At 42.2% G+C, this 18,061-nt stretch overlaps 1 long non-coding RNA gene across 9 annotated transcripts in view; it reads left to right on the top strand.

Annotated features, from left to right (window-relative positions):
• LOC137765427 (uncharacterized) overlaps positions 1–18,061 on the top strand; it is a 94,977-nt gene that overhangs the window by 14,473 nt on the left and 62,443 nt on the right. Inside the window, exon 4 of one of the 9 annotated variants that reach the window (XR_011074156.1) lies at positions 7,473–7,618. The exons of the other annotated variants lie outside the window; for them this stretch is intronic. This is a non-coding gene — a long non-coding RNA (uncharacterized lncRNA). The remainder of the gene's footprint in view (positions 1–7,472; positions 7,619–18,061) is intronic. 9 annotated transcript variants of the gene reach the window in all.

The following is an 18,061-nucleotide window of genomic DNA, read 5'->3' as shown; positions in this document are numbered from 1 at the left end:
ATATATATATACACAGAATATATATATATAAAGAAGATGTGGTATATATTGGGTTGGCCAAAAAGTTCATTCAGGTTTCCCATTGCGGAAAAACCCGAATGAACTTTTTGGCCAACCCAATGTATATGTGTATATATATATTCGTCTGTTGATGGGCACTTAGGTTCCTTCCATATTTTGGCAATTATAAATAATGCTGATATGAACATTAGGGTGCATGTATCTTTTTGAATTAGTGCTTCTTTTTTTTTTTTTTTCCAGATAAATACCCAGGAGTGGAATTGCTGGGTCATATGGTAGTTCTATTTTTAGTTTTTTGAGGAACCTCCATTCTGTTTTCCATAGTGGCTGCACCAATTTACATTCCCACCAACAGTGTATGAGGGTTCCTTTTTCTCCACATCCTCACCAAAAACTTGTTATTTGTGGTCTTTTTGATGATAGCCATTCTGACAGGTGTGAGGTGATAACGCATCTTGGTTCTAATTTACATTTTTCTGATGATTTCATGTACCTGTTGGCCGTCTGTATCTCTTCCTTGGAAAAATGTGTATTCAGGTCTTCTGCCCATTTTTTTAATTGGGTTATTTGTTTTTTTGATGTTGAATTATATGAGCTGTTTATATATTTTGGATATTAACCCCTTATTGGTCATATCATTTGTGAATATTTTCTCCTATTCATTAAGTTGTCTCTTTGTTTTCTCGATGGTTTCCTTTTGCTGTGAAAAAGCTTTTAAGTTTAATTAGGTCCCATTTATTTATTTTTGCTTTTATTTCCTTGCTTTTATTTCCTTTGCTTTAGGAGACAGATCTAAAAAAATACTGCTACAGTTTATGTCAAAGAGTGTTTTGCCTATGTTTTCTTCTAGGGGTTTTATGGTTTCCAGTCTTACGTTTCCATTTTTTTTTTTTTTTAATTATTTAATTATTTATTTATTTATTTTTGGCTGTGTTGGGTCTTCGTTTCTGTGCGAGGGCTTTCTCCAGTTGTGGCAAGCGGGGGCCACTCTTCATCGCGGTGCGCGGGCCTCTCGCTATCGTGGCCTCCTTGTTGCGGAGCACAGGCTCCAGACACTCAGGCTCAGTAGTTGTGGCTCACGGGCCCAGCCGCTCCACGGCATGTGGGATCTTCCCAGACCAGGGCTCGAACCCATGTGCACTGCATTGGCAGGCAGATTCTCAACCACTGCGCCACCAGGGAAGCCCACGTTTCCATTTTTAATCCATTTTGAGTTTATTTTTGTATATGGTGTTAGAGAATGCTATGATTTCATTAAAGGTTACTTATCTTCAAGTATATATTTGGCAATCTGGAAATTAGAAGAACAGATGTGTGACTGTCAAAATAGATCGCTCAAGGTCCAAAATGTAAAGCCCATGTCTTTTATTCAAGAAAGAGCCTCTCAAGTCCTACTAGTCTCTGGACTCTTGATCTACCCACATTCCTATGAAGATTGGTGACTTTGATTTCTCATCTGCAGAAACCACAAACGTTGGGGGTGGGTGGGCGGAGGAGAACAGATACAGAGCGCCATGCTGATAGGCAGCAAGAAGCGATTGCTGACATTGAGAAGGACACTATAAAACACATTCAAACTTAAAAAAACGACAGAAATTTTGGATCGTACTTTAGGATTATTGAGCATAGGAGTAGCCTTCTATCTTTCAGCAGCCTTTGAGAGTGTTACTATGTGGCACCGGAAGTTTCTAATGATGATTCCTGGAGTCTTAGTTTTCTGTGTTGTCCCAGAAATACCAAGTGGGTGGGATTCTGCCACACCCCTATTTCTCACTTCAACCGTTCTTTTTATCTATTTCATATGTTAGAATTGTATAATGAGGCTTCTCGCTTAAAATGTATAGTATTTGAAAGCCAACAGTTTAGAGTATAGTTTGGTTCCATGGTGAGGCTGAATCATTAAGAAAAGATTAAATTATGCTCAGCCTTCTTTGTGTAAAAGGCAGAGAAAGATATAAAATATTTCAGAAATATTTGCATTAAAATGGTGAAAATAAAAGTTTTGGCATGGTAATCTCTAAGTAAATATTTGTTGAATGGATGAATTACTAAATGCAAAAGAGAGAAACTCAATGTATCATAAAAGTTGCCTTCCCTCACATCACTGAATAAATAAGGCAGGACTGAATGTGGCTCCTTTATTGAATTTTGTTGTGTTTATGGATACCTGGGTTCAGTCTTCTAAGAACAGCTCAAATAGAGAGGTGACAACATTTGGCAAGGCACTTGTCGGAAGTGCCTTCAGGTATCATCTGGAATCTTTAAAATGTCTTTGAGAAATACATCATCGTGGGGCTTCCCTGGTGGTACAGTGGTTAAGAATCCGCCTGCCAATGCAGGGGACACGGGTTCGAGCCCTGGTCTGGGAAGATCCCACATGCCACGGAGCAACTAAGCCCGTGTGCCACAACTACTGAGTCCGCGCGCCTAGAGCCCATGTTCCGCAACAAGAGAAGCCACCGCAATGAGAAGCCCGTGCACCACAATGAAGAGTAGCCCCCCGCTTGCTGCAACTAGAGAAAGACCATGCGCAGCAATGAAGACCCAACGCAGCCAAAAATAAATAAATAAATACATCATCGAAGTATTTGGAGTGAAAGCTGATGAGCCATTCTCTTGCAGATGTGGAAACTGCGACTGACATCAGCTCTAGAGGAAGTACAATTTATTTTATTTATGTAATCAATATAGTTAATTAAAGAGAAAGGTACTTACTTTCTTAAAGGTAATTGATTCATTTGTTATTTTGTGCATTGAGTATCTAGTGCCAAGAATGAGGCAGAGCTAAACATGAAATATATATATATATATGAATATATGTATTTTACAATTTTAACTATATATATATATACACACACATATATATAAAACTAAAATTGTAAAATACAACATGTATGTATGTAAGCACCACATATACATACATGTATGTGTATATATCCTTGGTTTTATCTCTTGACTGCACAGCCTAAAAATTTTAGCATCTGGCACTTTATAAGGAGGGTTTGCCAACTCCTGTTCTATAGTCTCACCAACCAACACTTGGATGTTGCCAGTCTTTAACTTCAGCTATTCTGATGGGTCTGTAATCGTATTACACTGTCATTTTAACCTTTATTTCTCTAATTTCTAAATTTACTGGGTACCTGGCGATTTGGATGTTATCTTCTAATGAATGTCTATTCAGGTCTCTTGCCCATTTTTCTTTTAGGTTGTCTGCCTTTTTCTTACTGATAGATAGTTCTTTACATGTTCTGGATGTAAGACTTTGTCAGTTTTGTGTTGCAAGTTTCTTCTTCCACTGCATAGTTTGCCTTTTAACTTTCTTTGCGGTCTCGTTTGATGAACAGAAGGTCTGCATTTTTATTTACCCATCTTTTTCTTTATAGTTATGTTTTGTTTAGGAAGCCGTTTCTTACCTTGATCATGCAACTAGTCCCCTAACTTAGCATCTGAAACAGTGACTCTCACACTTTCCTGTGCATCAGAGTCACCTGAAAGGCTTGGCTGAGACCCACTGCCACACTTTCTGGCTGAGCACATCTTGGGCGAGGCTGGAGAGTTTGCATTTCTATCAAGTTCCCGGGTGGTGCTGATACTGCTGGTCTGGGGTCTTTATACCTATGATCCACCAGAAGTTATGAAGGGTCAGTTTTCATTTCTTTCCTATGGAAATCCAAGTACCATTTGTTGACAAGATTCTGTAAACCAAGTGTCAAAAAGTACATGTATTTGTTTCTGGGCTCTCCAGTCTACAGTGGTCTCTTTGCCTGGCCTGGGCCAGTACCACTGTCTTGATACTACTGTAGCACTATCTTGAGTCTTGATATACGGTAAACTGCCCATCCTTCCTTTCCCTTCAATATACATTTATGACCAGCTTGTCAATTTACTGTCTCTCTCTCTCTCTCGGAGTTTTCATTAGAAGTGAATTAAATCTATGAATTGGTTTGGAAGAATTGATACATTTACAATATTGAATCTCCTAATTCAGGCTTCTCAACCTTTTTTTCCCTAATATTCCTCCAAGGAGTCTTTTTTAGACTTTTTCCCTCTAATTACCCCCCTACCTCCATGAAATGTTAATGCCACAGAGATACCGTATATCTGTGCCTTACACACAGATAAGGACAGTAAGATTTTTCATCCCCCCAGAACCAATTTTTATTCCTTCTGGGGGAGATTTCAGTCCTGTTGTGAATATGTATCCCAATCCATAGTATAGCTTTCCATTTATTTAGATATACTTTGACTTCTCTTAATAATGTTTCTAATTTTCTATGTAGCAGTCAAACACACTTATTTTTAGATTGATTCCTAGGTATTTTGGAATGTAGGGTTCATGCCCTCCTGGGTTGGCTGTGCAGCTCCCAGGCAGGCTCAGGTGAACAGGTGTGGTCACTGCTGTGCAGGGCCTCCTGGCTCCCCACCTCATTAAATCTTGATTTGAGGCACCATTTTTCAAGACCTATGGTTGAAAGTCCTAGTGTAATTCCAAACTCATTTGTCATTTGCACTATAAAAGAAAATAATATATATGGTTATAAGTGCAGAACAGACATTTGGAAAGGAGGGCGACATCTTGGAAAGCGTTCATAATTAAGTTGTAAACAACAGTGATTATTTGTTTCATGGTTTATATGAACAGTGTGAGAATGTATCAGTAGATGGCACTGTTTCTTAATAGATAAAGAAAGCCCTAAACTGGTGGAATAGGTTTGAGGAAACTATTTTTTTGTTAAATCGGAATTAAGAATAAGATAAATAAAACTAAAGAAAGTTCTGCAGAATCCCCTGTGATCTACTTCTCTGGTGAGCTTAATTGAAGTCAATGAAGACGCTTAAAGCTCTTTCACCCCCTCATTTGTGGTGGGCGGTTGCTCTAATTGTGTCTTTTCCCAGGCCAGGAGAAGTAAGTGACAGCGTATTGTGCAGTTGGTGTGGCCAGAATAAGATCACCCAGACGGAAGCGCCACGTGCCTTGCTGTGTGTGGCCCTGTGTTCTGCACAGAAGGCAATGCCGGTTTTCGTTTTCAGAACGATCTGTGTGGAAGACAGCATGAAACATGAAAGGAATAAAACCCAAGCCTCCCATCACTGTGGTTTCTGTGCAGCAGAGTGGAAGATCTGGTTGCAGACCCTGCCTCTGCCACGTACTAGTTATTTGACCTTAGCAAACCATTTAATCGCTCTGACCTCAGTTTCATTACCTGAAAAACGGAGGTAATACCTACACGACACAGGGTGTTGTGAGGAGTAAATGAGGCAACATCTGTAGAGCACTTAGCCTGGCACCAGAGAGTGACAGTGTGCTATTGGGATTAGTCCATGCTCTTTGGAGCTTTGAAAGTGGCACAGAAAGTAGACCTCGTGGGATGTCAGTGATAACTGTCGTGTGCCCGGGTGACAAACATCATCGAACCTGGCTACTTGCATCGGTCTCAGGTTTGAGCTCTGTGACCCAGGCGAATGGACTTAAGCAGTAGAACCCAAACCTGTTTGCTTCCTGGTTCCCCTGAGGAGCTTCCAGAAAGCAGCAGTGCCTCGGCCCTAGAGATTCTGACTTAACTGGTCCAGGGGGGTCAGGTCTGAGGACACTTCAGTGGGCAGCTGCGTTGAGATGCCGGTTTACAGTGAGCCATCTTTACGTGGTGTCACCTACAGAGGGTCTCAGGCCTGGGGTGTGGCCGCAGGTTCGTATGTGAGTATCCGGGAGGTGCCGGAGCCATTCCTCTCCTCCCGGGCGCTGTGCGGTCCGCTCAGGCAGCTGGCTCACAGGCATCTTTGACAGCTGGTTCTGACTGGGCAGAGGGGCAGTTAAGATATAAGGGGCATGTTTCCCCCTCAGATGTACTCCCGGAAATAGAGAAATAAAGCTCCGTGAGCGAATCAGAGAGAACATACTGAGGTATTGTATTTTTTCTCACCTTTTTCTTATCTTTGTACTTCTGTGCCTATGTATGTCTGTGTGCATACCTTCCTGCTTTCTTTCTGTCATGTGTGTTTGTTCTGTTTCTTTCTATCTGCCTCTATCTGTGTGTCTCTGCTCTGTACCTGTCTGCATCTGTTTGTCTCTCTCTTGATTCCTCTGTTGGGGCAGGGTCTGATTTATGCACCCCGTGGTTACCAAGTATATTAGTCAGGGTTCGGCAGAGAAACAGAACCATTAGAAGATGATGTATGATTATATACATATAGTTATATATGTGTGTCATATAATGACATACATATATAAAGAGGTTTATTATGAGGGATTGGCACACACGATGATGGAAGCTGACAGGTCCCAAGATCTGCAGAGGCAAGCCTGAGACCCAGGAGTGCCGATGGTGTGAGTTTCACTTTCAGTCCACGTCCAAAGTCAGGAGAAGACTAATGTCCCAGTTTGAAGATAGTCAGGGAGAGAGATATTCTACCTTACTCAACCTTTCTGTTCTATTCAAGCCTTCAACAGATTAGATGGGACCCACTCACACTGGGGAGGGCAATCTGCTTTAGTCAGTCTACAGATTCAAATGTTAATCTCACCCAGAAACAGATACACCTAGAAAAATGTTTGACCAAATATATGGACACCCCGTGGCCTGGTCAAGTTGACACATAAAATTAACTGTCATACCATAGAAGTCCGTATGTCCACCATCCTAGAATTTCTGGGTCAGAAAAGTCTTAAACCAGATGACTAAGGGTCAAATCAGGCATGTCTTGTTGGTCTCCCACCCTCATGCCTATGTTACATCCGATGATAATACACCCAGGAAGCTTCACTCTGTATGTTACCTACGTGACCACTTTTTCTAGGTCATGACAAGGTATGAGGTCACTGAACATGAGACCCCTTTTCTATCTATTCTAATAGAGTATAACAGAACTAGGTTAAACATGGTTTATTTACATCACTGAGAAAATCTAAACACATTTCCTACTTGCACTGGCGATATTACTCAACTGAAAGAATTCAGCAGTTTGACTATGCAACTGCCTGAACTCACTTCTTTTTTTTTTTTTTTTTTAAATTTATTTATTTATTTATTTATGGCTGTGTTGGGTCTTTGTTTCTGTGAGAGGGCTTTCTCTAGTTGCAGCAAGTGGGGGCCACTCTTCATCGCAGTGCGCGGGCCTCTCACTATGACGGCCTCTCTTGTTGCGGAGCACAGGCTCCAGACGCGCAGGCTCAGTAGTTGTGGCGCACGGGCCTAGTCGCTCCGCGGCATGTGGGATCTTCCCAGACCAGGGCTCGAACCCGTGTCCCCTGCATTGGCAGGCAGATTCTCAACCACTGTGCCACCAGGGAAGCCCCTGAACTCACTTCTTGATTAACATCTCTGGAAAAAAAAGAGTTTCAGTCATTCGCACCTTGTTTGCCAGGGTGAACCCCAGGGCGTTTTAGTTGTCTATCAGGAAAGAAGGTTTTCCCCAAACTCACTGTCTCCCATCCTGACTTCTTTTTTTAGGTTATCTCATGCTCCTTCCTCACTGGAATTTTGCCTGACATCCCCAAACATCTAAATGCTTTATCAACCAGAACATATACCCCCAGGCTGCTCCAGATATAAACTGTCTTGTGGAAATACCTCGGAGTTTGAATATGTCAATACAGGTTTGTCAGTATATAAATTTTATGGCGTTTAAAACAGAACTTTTAAAAAAAGGTTTTAAAGCAAACTGTTCTGTCCAATGGGAATAAAACAAAAGGCAGGTCCATAACTATATAATAGAAATATAATACCCTGAGCTAAAGACTATGTAATTATGCCAGTGTTTTATATTCTTTTCTGAAAATCTTTGGGACAAATTATTACAATTTTCTTGTTTTACGTGGAACATTAAAATATTTCCAACAGTGCTGTGTTTTGGAAAGTGTAGGGAAAAAAGCAGTTTCAAATATTAAAAATTGAAAACAATAAATGATAATTTCTGTGCTCTTGCCAGAGGCTAGAGGCAGAGGTGAGGCTCTGGCACAGAGAAGGCTGAAAGAGATGCAAGTGTAAGAACTGATGGTGGAGGAAGCAGAGAGGGCGAGGCGTGGACCCCAGGAACCTCTCGAGGCTTCTTCCCTCAGGATCCTCTTGGCAATACTGGTCAGCGCTTAAACTATCCCAGAAAGCAACTGTGTGCCTCCAATCTCTAGGAGCAACTTCAGAATCATTCCGGGCCATTTCCAGTCAATCTGGCAGTATATCCAGGTCTGCGATGGGAACTGGGATAAACCGGGGCCGTTAATTCTGCTGGAGTTCTTAAAGCCTCCCAATCAGTTTAGGGGCAGATTCTTTTTGCCCTGCAAAGGAATCCAGCTTTTAAAATAAAAGTTGAACCAAGAGGCAAGGATGATCCAGTAACATTCTGTGTTTTCAGTCTGGCTGAGCACAAGTCAGGAATTTGGTTAGTGGCACCAAGGAAATAGATGAGAAGGAAAACCAAAGACTGTGTCACGGAGAAACGACTGATTTGCTCTGAGGAAACCTGTGTAGGAGGCCTCTAGGGATAACCTGCTTTTTGAAGCTATTGAGTGTCAAAAATAAGTGGAGCCTGGTCCGTGGTTGAGATCACTTCCAAGTGCTTCTAACTTCTGTGAAGCAGCGTCTCACAGTCGTGGCATCTCTGGCTTGGCTTCAACAGGGGCACACACAGCACCTCCTGCACTTTTCTCTGCCAGTTTCAAAACCAGAGTATATAGGTGCAAATACTTATTTCTGAGAACTGGAGGAAGCCTAGTGATTTGCGTGGTAAGAGATCCACAGAGTTATCTTGCCACACGGCAACTGCTGACTGGCGTCTTTCTCTTCATTGAACTGTAAACTCCTTGCAAGCAGGGTAGCAAAGACTCTCTCCTTGACCTGACTTTAGTCAGGGTCCTCTGAGCCCTCTTCTTGACTAGATCCTGATTTGGATGCTGTCCTTAGCCCGCTTAGTCCAATTTAAGCAAAAATCCTGCTGGGTCAGTTTATCAAAAAATCCCCTACCCTTGATATCTAATCAAATCCCTCACCCTCAATATCTTATCACCCTTGTCTGCCTTCAGCAAGAATACTGTTGAGTTGGTCTAGCAAGAATTCTCCTTATTCCTACTGTTTCCTCCTAGTAATTTTTCATCCACCGTAATAATTTTTCATCCACTGACCTTCACCGTGCTCTTTGGCTGTAAACCCCCCCTTGTCCTTGTTGTATTCAGGGTTGAGCCTGACCTCTCTCCCTTATTGCACCCTCCCCCCCCCACCCCAAATTGTGGTAGTTCCTTGAATAAAGTCTTTCTTACTGTCTTAACAGGTGTCAGAATACTTTTTTTTCTGCAGCTTGACTTTGCATCTCTAGGATCAAACACAGGACCTGGATCATAATGGGTGCTCAATAATTTTTGAAGGGACAAAGGAATGAATGAAAGAAATAGGTAGCTTGGTTTAGCATTGCAAGCAGGGGCTTTGAAGACCACAGACCTGTGTTCAAATTCGTGTTCTGATATTTCCCAGCTATGAGGTCATGGATAAACTATTGAACTTTCTTATGTTCAGCTTCCTCAGCTATAAGAATGAAGAAAATAGAACCTATTTTATAGAGTTGTTTTGAGGAGCAAATGTGATAATGTGAAATGTTGGGTACTTGGTTTTTGATCAATAACGATTGTCATTGTTATTGTTATTAGTAACAGTGATGGCAAAATGACCATCCAGCCTGGGGCATGTAGGGAAGGTGTAATTCTCCATTTTTTCCAAGGATTTCCCATTTTGTTATAGATGAAAGTGTGTCCCCCTCCCTGCCCCCCCGCCCAATTCATCTGTTGAAGTCTTCACTTACAATGTGACTATATGTGGAGATAGGGCCTTTAAGGAAGTAATTAAGGTTAAATGAGGTCATAAGGATTGGGGGCTGATCTGATAGGAATGATGTCCTTATAAGAAGAGAAAGAGACATCAGAGCTCTCTCTCCCCCAGCGTGCACAGAGGAAAGACCATGTGTAGATATAGCGAGAACGTAGCTATCTACAAGCCAAGAAGAGAGGTCTCACCAGAAACCTTCGCACCTTGATCTTGGACTACCAGCTTCCAGAACTGCGAGAAAACAAATTTCTGTTGTTTAAGCCAGCCAAGTCTGGTATTTTCTTATGGCAACCGGAGCCAACTAGTGAATATTCTAAGGCCCACTGCTGACACTTAGCTCCTCACTATGTAAACAACCCCCTTTACCCCCTCACGTTGTAATTTCTCCATCCATCATTGCATTCTTTACTTACTCAATCTGATTTTTATCAATTCCATCTAAGCCTTTGTACCCTTTTCCAGAATTTGGCTCTTCAAAGACTATTATTATCTTCTCATCAAAGTATCTTTCAAATGAAAATTGATATCCAAAATTTTGAGTTCATAATTTTATGTGACCAAAGTGCTAATTAATTTTGTAAACAAGACTTGAGATGATTGGAAAAAATTACAGAGAATTAATGCAGATTGGGAAGGCTTCATGGAGGAGCTATATCGTGTGTTAAGGAGGGAGAGGAATTTCATTATTTTGGCCAAAGAGAAGGTGGAAGCCTGCATTTTTTGAGGCATTGAGCCCATTAATGCTTGTGATTCAACTTTTAAAAGAGCAATTCCCTTTCCTTGACACCATCTGGGGGAGCAGTTGTTCCAGTTATTTATTGCCTAACAAACCACCACAAATTTAATGGCTTAAAATACTGATTATTTATTTTGCCCATGAATCTGAAGTCTGGCCAAGGCTTGGCAGGGACAGCACGTCTCTGTGATGAAATCTGGGGCAGGTCTACTGTGGGCTGGAGGAGCCACTTCCAAAGTGGCTCATTCACGTGACTGGAAGTCTGGTTGCTCAGCTAGACTCTGGGTCAGCTGCTTGGGCTTCCTCACAGAATGGTAGCTGGATTCCAAGAATGAGGTCTTAAGAGACAGGAAGGAAGTAGAAGCTGCCAGTTGCTAAGGACTGGTCTTGGAAACTGGCATGGTGTCACTTTTGCCTTAATGTATTGGTCAAGTTGTCATGGAGCCCAGATTCTAGAGGAGGGACCCTAGACCTCTCCTCCTAATGGGAGACCTGTCAAAGAATTTTGGGTCCATGTTTTAAATATGGCACAGCAGATTGTATATATCAGGGGTTCTCCAATCCTGGCTGTATTTTAGAAACACTTTGAAGTTAAAAATAAAATACCAGTGCTTGTGACCACCTCAAGAGATTTTGGTTTAATTGGGCTAGGGGAGGCCTGGGAATCTATATTAAGCAAAATTCGAGGTGATTCTGACATGCAACTTTGGTCTGTGGGCCAAAGTTCCTGTGTGCAAGGATTGGCAAAAATGAGCCTTGAGTCAAAGGGTGAGAATGAGACTCCTCTGGCCATCCGGAGCCTGATGCAAGATGACACAGCTCAAGAAGTTTGCCCAAGAGTTATCCCAACACCACTGCCTACAAGATAAATTGCTTCCAAATGACTATGGGGAAAATCTTTCAATTAAAAGGACCTGCCCTCATCATACATGTTTTTTCTCATTTCACATTTTACCTGAAGATTGTAAATATTACTGAAAAAATCAACAATGCTGCCATATTGCCATGATCTAATTTGTCTTTTCTGATTGTGTGAAGCATGGGTAGGCATCTGGCATCACATTTCCAGACCACAGAGAACGAACGATGTTAAACATTTATAGTGTACTTAATCATCTGTCAGAAATGTACAAAAGCATAATGTCTCATTAATAATTATTAAATCATTGAGTCACACAGAAGGAGATGTTCCCCTCTTTCCTTACATAATGACCAGTAACCACTAAAACATAGGCCATTTGTGAGGCATGACCAGCATATCTGATAGTGGAAATCTGCTTGAGGAAATTAATAAAAAATCTTATTAAGAGATAGACTTCTAGAAAGGAAGAAAACATGCATATGGATGCTGTAATATTCAGCCAGGGCAAATAGATGCTCCCTCCCTGTTTAGAGTCAGGTTAAAATTCAGTCAGGTAATTGCTAGGAGTGAAGAAATGTGACAGGAAATGATCTTATTTGCTTTCTGAGGTTAGATAACTCATTTCAAAATGCCCAGCTTTGGGCTTTTATTCATAAGTATATGTATCATTTTATGAATAAAAGAGATACATATTTTGATTTGGAATGAGGCTGGGCTGGAAGGTGTAATTTTTCAGGACTTGGTTTTTATTTCTGATGCTGTTCATGAGGATTTTTTATTTTATAGGAACTTTTAATATCAGGCAATGTCATTTTAGCAACATATAATGCAAGAATTGAATTACATCTGTTGTAGATTCCACCCCCCATCTCCCAATATTCAGCCCAGAGAATTTAAAGATTTAGCCTTTAAAAAATTTGCAAGCTATATTTTTCTTTACAGCAGCTGATATGATCAACTCTTCTTTTTTTAAAAAAAAAAAATTAATTAATTTTTATTTATTTTTGGCTGTGTTGGGTCTTCGTTTCTGTGCGAGGGCTTTCTCTAGTTGCGGCAAGCGGGGGCCACTCTTCATCGCGGTGCGCGGGCCTCTCACTGTCGCGGCCTCTCTTGTTGCGGAGCACAGGCTCCAGACGCACAGGCTCAGTAGTTGTGGCTCACGGGCCCATCCGCTCCGCGGCATGTGAGATCCTCCCAGACCAGGGCTCGAACCCGTCTCCCCTGCATTGGCAGGCGGATTCTCAACCACTGCGCCACCAGGGAAGCCCTGATCAAGTCTTCTTATTTTTTCATTTTCAACCTTAAACTTTCTTCATTCTGAGTAAAAATGAAGCTTCCTAATCTATACATGTGACAATTGCATGATCTGGTCAACCAAGGTGGTGGTTCAAGGTTGTGTGGAATTGTTATGGGTATCGCATGCTGTCTGTTTTGGCCTGATGTGGCATTCTGTGCTACCAATATTCCTTCAGTCAAACTTTTGGAGTCTTTCACACATTGCTCTTTACCATGCTAAGGCTGGGCTTTGGCTAAAAGTATTAAACACACAATATTTGCTTTTGGTGCTCATCTTCGCAGTTCTGGGCCAGTAATCAGTAACCACATTCCTTCCCGCCCTTAGTTATCCCTCTGCACAGTTGTTAGACACAGCCTTCTCGTAGACCTTTGAACCACTGTGGATTGAAGCACTTGTTAGTTGCCACTTACCAGGAAATCGTCAGAATGTCTTGTGTGTGTTATCACGTCTCCCAGAGGTTTTGGGAAGGAGGACCACGTTTAAAATGCCTCTTAAAATTTGGTAAGATTTACTTTCATGTTAATTTGCCTGAACAAATAAATAAAAGTCTTCCCCTCCATTGTCCATAAATGATTTAAAGCATTTATAAGGATACATTTAATTTTTTAAAACACCATAAATAGGATTAGGTGAGAAACAAGAAAGAAATGTACTGGTGGAGATATGAAAAGGGGCCAGGAATGAAGGCAAAACAAAAATGCAGACTATACAGTCTGTTACTCTTGAAACAGATGGGCCTCAAATTGTTCTGTAAGTATTCTAGAGACTAAATGAAAAGGAACATTTGCTTGGTTGTACTATTCAGAGTACATGAGAATAAAAACAAACCCATCCCTAAGGAGAGGCACAGTTCATTCTGATATTATGGCAAGAATAACATTCCTTCTGGGATTCTCTCTAATGAGCACACTGTATAGTGCAGCAGTGTCCTCAACCTCCTCCGTGTAGACACCTGAGGCTCCACTGGTGTGTCTCTTGTGTTTCTCAATGTAGACTGATGGCGTCACACCAAAGCCCAAGTCAGTGAAAGCCTTTGAGAATATGAAAGGGAGAAAGGCAAAAGACAGTCTTAGTTCACAAATTCCTGCTGGTCTAGCTTAATTCAAGAGTGGACCTTAGAATATCTGGATGGAAGGATAGATTTTACACATTCTCCATCATAATTTTTTCTCTAAACTGAGCTTTTGATAAATACAGAAGGCAGCAGCATGTTTAATGTTACACTTGCTTAAGGTGGGCGCATTTTGTGTCACCAATTAAGTATGGACCCAAAGGCCCTAACGGACAGTGGCTGGGGGTAAAAAGTTGACACACCCTGTGAAAACAGGTGCTGAGAGAGGGCTTACCTGAATCAATGTCCATTCCACTCTGGTAAGAGGTCAGCTGAAAGAATCTCTGTGTGCAAGGCCCGAGGGCTGAATTGTGTTTTACTATCTCTAAACATTTTTGCAATTACTGTTGCAGGAACACGAGAATCAAAGAAGTAGGGCTGACAAATGATAATAGTCAAGGTGAATCATTGCCAAAGGCAGAGGGAGTGAGGAAGTAAGATGGCTGATTTGCGCAGATTCTAAGATGCATCTAAATGGAGCTTTCTGGCAAAGCAATTGATTTACTTGTCCCTTTATTCATGCAATACATAAAAACACATGGTTTAGTTCTCTCTGTCTATGTTTTTCATTCTCATCTTCCATAGATAGATCGATCTCCCTATGCCTTCCACTGGAGGTTTTGGAGCTCACTATTTGTTGTATGGCTTCTCAGCGCCAGTTACCCTCAGAGAGCAGGGTGCCAAGCCTACTCATATGGTCATATAAAGACTTCAGTCCTATATTCTGTTGATGACAGAGGTCCTGGTGTCAAGGAGAGAATTGTTTCCATTTTCTTGTATTTAAATTGAGTAATAAGATAATGGCTAGGAATTACCATTAGCAACACAGATATGAGAGGTCATTCTAACTTCCTCACTAGAATAATTGTTGGGAAGCCATAGTTTTATGCTGAATGATTTTGGGACCTAATTACTGAATCTGAAAGGCTGTTTTTAAAATGTCAGTAATGGTAGAAAAAGATCCTTTATTCTTAAAGACCAGCCGGGAACGAGCAGTACAAAATGTTCTCATTAAAATTTCCCTTCTCTTTTTGAAATAGATGATCAAAGATCCTGGCATTTCTATCATTTTAGGAGATGTATACATATATGAGGAATGGCACATAGGAAGACTCAGATCTTTACGACGCGTGGAAGTTCACAGAATAAGAGAAAATTCAAAGTGGAAGGCAATGTCTAGCCCAGCCTCCTCATTTTGCAGATGAGGAAGCAGTGATCTACAAGGGGGGCATTACTTATAAATGTCGTAAGTTTAATGGCAGAGCAAGTATTGGGTCCAGGGTTCCTCTTTCTGAATCTGGTGGCCTGTCAGTGGTGTCTAGGAGATGCTGGCTGCCCCATTCCTCCTTGCTCCTATAATGTCTACTTTGTTGTTGCCATAATATGCCCAGCCCCAGTGAGACAGTTGGTGACTATCATGGTAATGTTGACTGAAAAAAATGCACAACCTGTAAGTGGAGAGTTATGTTTTATTCGGCGAACTTTCTGAGGACTTCAAGCTCAGGACACAGCATCTCAGATAACGCTGAGAAAACTGTTCCAAAGAGTCAAGGGGGGAGGGGGAATCAGGATATACAGGAGTTTTTGCAACAAAGGCCAGGTATTCGGAACATCAAAAGATTACTGTTAATTAAAGAAAACCAGACATCTCAAGTTAAGGAATTTAGCTCTTCTCTATGTATGGGAAGATGCAAGAGTCTGGGCTCACTGAAATCATTCTTTTGACATGCACCTCAGCTATCTGGGGCCAGTATCCTGTGTTTTCTCATCCTGAGTCTCCTCAGGGTGCACCATGGGGGTGGTGGCTGCAGGGGCTGACTGCTAGATGGGCTTGGCAGTGGGCAGCCCGTTTGTCTCCATCCTGAGTTCCCTCAGAGGTCACCATCCCAGCAGCTGAAATGTAATGGCTTGATGGCTGCAACAGCCTTTGTTTACTGGTATGGCAGGCAATATTTTAGTTCTCAGGAATCACGTTCCTCTTTGCTAGTGGGTATGCTGTGGACTATGGTATATGAGAGGCACTTTGCTGGTGTCCTTTGGAAGAGTTTTACCTCCCTGACAAGATGAGGCACTTGAGATTCGAGCCCTTTTGCTAATACTTCCCTTGCTTTCTCTTTCGGACACTCTCATGGGACGATGCAAGGCTTAGAGCTGTGACAACTACCCTTGCTTTCTCTTTCGGACACTCTCATGGGACGATGCAAGGCTTAGAGCTGTGACAACTCCCCTTGCGACCATAAAAGGAGATTGTTGCCTCTGTATTGAAGTCTGCAGACTAGAAGGAGAAAATTAGTCTCATCCTTGTGGACATAACTGATCTCTGAGCAAGCCTGCGACTGACTCATCTTCTAATTAGGTTAGCAGAACATTCCTTTGATTTAGGGCAGGCAGGAGGGTGCTTGAATAGACAAGAGGCCCATGTGTTTGGAGAGCAGTGAATGAGAGGGAGTATAGAAGGAGGTGAGGTTAGGAGGTAAGGGGAGACCAAATCAGGTAGCGTTTTGTAGCTTGTTAGGCACTTTTAGCTTAGTGAATGGGAAACCACTGGAGACGTGTAAGCAGAAGCATGCTGTGTTCTGACTTATGTGTAAATGAATCCCTCAGGCTGATATGTTGAGAATAGACTGTTGAGGTCAAAGATAGAATCAGGGAAACCTACTGGGACTCTATTGACATAATCCAGGGGAAAGATGGAGGTAGCTTAGGCTAAGACAGTAGTGGTAAAATTGTCCAGAAGTCATCAGAATCTGGATACATACTAAAGGTAAATATAATAATGAATCTTGACTTAATAAGTAGAGAGAGAGAGATAGAGAGAGATAAAGACAGAGAGATAGAGATAGAGAAAGAGAGAGAGAGAGAGAGACTACAAGATTTTGGGCTTGAGCAATGGGAAGAGCAAAGTTGCCATGAACATGACCTAGTTGGGGTAGACAGCAAGAGGAATGAAAGTTGGGGGGATGATCAGAGGTTCCATTCTAGACATGTTAAGTTTGAGGTGCCTGTTAGACTTAATGGTAGTGATGTTATTTATTTATTTTTTTTGGCTGTGTAGGGTCTTCGTTTCCGTGCGAGGGCTTTCGCTAGTTGCGGCAAGTGGGGGCCACTCCTCATGGCGGTGCGCGGGCCTCTCACTATCGCAGCCTCTCCTGCTGCGGGGCACGGGCTCCAGACGCACAGGCTCAGCAGTTGTGGCTCACGGGCCCAGCCGCTCTGTGGCATGTGGGATCCTCCCAGACCAGGGCTCGAACCCGTGCCCCCTGCATTGGCAGGCAGACTCTCAACGACTGCGCCACCAGGGGAGCCCCCGGTAGTGATGTTAAATTGGCTGTCAGATCATGATGTCTGGAGTTCAGGGGAGAAATCCATGCTGGAAACGTAAATTTGCAGATTTTTATCATATTGATTGTATTTAAAGCCATGGAGCTAGATGTGATCTGTAAGGGGCTAAGTATGGAAGGGAAAGAGAAGAGATGCAGACATTGATCTCTGGGGTGCTCCAACATTTAGAGGTGAGGAGAAACTGGAGTCTGAGAAGGAGTAACCAGGAAGCTAAGAGGAAAACCAGGATAGAGGGTGATCCTGGAGGGCAAACCAAGAAAGTGTTCAAGGAGGAGGGAGTAATCACCTGGGCCAACAAAGTCAAGTTGGCTTAAATCCCCAGCCAGGGTATAAGGGGATACTCAGGGTCTCCTTCCAATATTTTCTAGTGGTCTTGGGGGTGGTGGGGAGGGGGAGAAGGAATACTTGCATGTCTTCAAGTTGCCTCTGACACCACAGTCTTCTAGTTTAGACTTCTTAATCTCTACTTGCGTTTTGACCACGCCGTACACTGTCCCATTTTGCTACCACATCACTATACTGGGGACTTCCTTGACCATCTCCTCTCTCCAGTCCGCGTGTGTGGCAGACTGAATGGAAGATTTAGGGCGTCTGGGCGGGTGACATCACAGGGCAACACAACATTCAATGGAATGAATCAGCCGGGATAGGGTGGGTTATGCTATGGTAACAAACGACTTCAAATATCAATGACTGAAACGAAGAAATAAAATTCTTCAGTTGGGCATGTAAGATTTGTGCATTTCACTTTCTGTGCATTTTGCCAAAAAAGAACTGCAAACAAATATTGGGCTCTACTTAGCAACATGCATGCTGAAGTTTTTAGGGATGATATGTATTGATGTCTGCGACTTACTTTGAAATGCGTCCAAAAAATAAA

This window comes from Eschrichtius robustus, chromosome 5 (assembly GCF_028021215.1).
Source record: "Eschrichtius robustus isolate mEscRob2 chromosome 5, mEscRob2.pri, whole genome shotgun sequence".
Lineage (NCBI taxonomy): Eukaryota > Metazoa > Chordata > Mammalia > Artiodactyla > Eschrichtiidae > Eschrichtius > Eschrichtius robustus.
This window is presented reverse-complemented; position numbering and strand designations above follow the sequence as displayed.